Here is a 2,991-nt window from a genome sequence, read left to right on the forward strand (position 1 = left end):
CTATGAAGATAAACCAACCTACAGTGAACAGAAATGCATTTACAGACAAATAGTTTTACTTAAAAGTAGTTAGAAAGGAAAGATCAGGAAGTCTAACCAGAGTGTTTACCTTAACATTACAATGCTCACAAATAAACTGGTAAAGTCCCACCCTTCAGCTAGCTCATTCATTTTACATGTTAGTTCATTCATTCAGCAACACGTGCTGAGCACTCAGTGTCATTTAATCTTGATGATACTGAGAAGCAGACATGATTATTCCATTTTACAGATCAGGAAACTGAAACCTAAAGAGGCAAAATGACTTGCTCAAAGCCACACATTGTAATAAACCTCAGCCCAAGTCTCAGCAGGATAAGTGACAACAAGCACAGGGACAGAGGAGTCAGAGGGCTATAGAAATCCCAGTGATAGGACTGGGATTCAGACTTAGGGCTGCTGTCTGATTCCCAAGCTCCCACTCTCAGCTGTTGTACCCTTGGCTCCTTATCTGGGCTGGGATTCAAAATAACAGGGAAAGAGGGCACTCCTGGAAGGGAGTAGGTTAAGAAAGCTTGCTATTGGAAAAATAGGAGATACTTTCTCCAGCTAGATTAACAGCTACACTTGAGCACTTACTGACTCCTATACAAGAATCTGGGAGGTAATAGACATTGGGGCTATTTGTATGGATCTGAAGTCCAAGTTAAAATGGTGAGAACTTGCTTGTGAGTCCCGCCAGCTTAGGGTGGAGGCCCACAAACTCCTTGGGACTTCCTTGGGGGGTGAGGGATGGGAAGAGAGGAGGAGGGGGACCCAGCCTACACAGGTGAGCTTTGGCAGGGATGAGGGTCCTCCCATGCTAAGTCCAGTCTCTTAGCCAAGGACAGAGCTGGATGAAAGGCAGAGGCAAGATCAAGCTGTATTATAACAAACCTCAGCCCAAGTTTCAGCAGGGGAAGTGATAACCAACATATGGACAGAAGGCCATAGAAAGACCTCACATGGACCCAGAATCCTCATCTTCTCTGGGATTACAAAGGCTCATGAGCCCCTTGCCCATATACCCTAATACATCTAAGGAAGAAGAGGTGAGGTAGCTGAAGGTGGAAGCAATTTTATCCCAAAGATCTCAAGCATTAGTAAAAGAGACTGGCTAAAATATTGTATCATAGTAAGTTCTAAAACAGGGGTGGGGGGGGATCAGCTTCCTTCAACCATTACTGCATAGACGGGGGTTCAAATACAACAACAGCAGAGTGATTACAGACAAACCACTTTTTTCCTGATAAGTGAGTTGCTGGGGAATGTTTTATAAATCTGCCACACACACACACACATATTAAGGTCACATCTAATGCAGGGATTGGTCTCTAAAGAAAGGTGAAATCATATCCAGTGTTTTAAATGCTGTTTAAAGTCCCTTCAGAGGTCAAAACACTGGCAACCAGCCTAGTCAAACTCTGGAATAGGAAGCTGGTTCTACAATAGAGCACTGGAAAGAAAAATGTACATCTTTAAACCTTCCACTTGCTGTTGAGTGGCTGGATCCCAGAAGAGGCCATGAGGATCTGAAGGTCACTGAAGGCCAGCAGGGCAAGTGTTCCCATTATGACAGGGAACACTGTCATGGAAGAAGGAGGAAATGACATCTCTGTTATGAGTGTGATATCCTCATAGAAGATGAGCCCAGAGGTTCCTGGCACTGACAGCATCCCACAGGCTGAGAAGAAAGTGTCCTTGCAAGGAAGTTTCTGCTCCTACAGACATTTATAAATAAGTTCAACAGCCATCTGCCTTGACTGCTTTGACCAACCTGCTGTCTGATCAAGAAGGCATGAAACAAGAGGTCCAGCCTACGCTTCTCCCAGCCCACATATCACAGTTAACTTCCATCTCTCCACTGTAGTGTCTGTGTTCCCTGCAGCACCGATCCGAGCAGCAGACATCGCCTACTCTTCTTCTCCTGGAACTAAGGTGCTGGAGCTCCACATTTAACACCGGAAAGGAAAGGAAAGCAAAACGTGACTATCATCTTCCACTGATGTAAGAGTCATGGTCTTCCCCCTTCATCCATGTTTTTCTCTAACAAACAAAGTCTTGCTGCACGAAGAGCGAATTGCTGAGGGCATCAGAAAAAAAGGATCTGCCAGAGATTAATCAGATTCTTCTATTCTATGGGGATTCTAGAAGCAGGAGGGGCTCCACTGGACTATGTAAATCTCTGGGGCTCAGGGGTAATTCAGCCCAAAGAAAGATACTGGACTGCCATTAATCTGGGTAGGTAAAGACTAAGGCTTAATTTAAATGCTAAAGAGACATAGTCTTACTTGTGCTCTCAGACCAAGCAATGAGTCTTACCCATTATAATATTATTGTGTTATCTCTGTAGATCAAAGCTCAGGAGCAGCCCTAGGAGCTCCAGACTTTCTCAAGGTTGAAATTCATTCATTCATTCAACAAATATTCTGTGTTTGGCACGAAGATTATAGTATTCAACAACAACAACAAATTGCTGTATCTCAAGAAGGTTATATACTGGCAAAGAGATAAACAATAAGCCAATTATTTTACTTTTATATGCAATTAATACATCAAAGGGATGAATAAAATAGAGTAAGGCACTAGAGAGTGCCAATAGGGGGTGATATTTTATACGAATGGTCAAGACCATTCGTTCTGAGTAAGAATTCCACATGAGTGAGGATTGAATCAAGCTGACATCTAAGGAAAAACATTCCAGGCAGAGGGAACAGCACATGCAAAGGCCCTGAGGTGTGACCTTTCTTGGAAGGTTCAGAAAACAGCAAGAGGGAAGTGTGGCTGGATGAAAGTGGGCAGAGAACAGTAGATGCTCAAGTCAAAGTGGTGAAGAAAGCCAACCCCTGCCTTGTGTATCATGGAAAGGCTCCATATTTAACTCAGAATGAGATGAGGAGCCTTTGATGGGTTTTGAGCAAAGAGGAGTTTATATACTGATGTGGCCTACAAGTTTAGAAAGATAAATCTGCT

This window comes from Canis lupus, chromosome 24 (genome assembly GCF_003254725.2).
Source record: "Canis lupus dingo isolate Sandy chromosome 24, ASM325472v2, whole genome shotgun sequence".
NCBI classification, from domain to species: domain Eukaryota; kingdom Metazoa; phylum Chordata; class Mammalia; order Carnivora; family Canidae; genus Canis; species Canis lupus.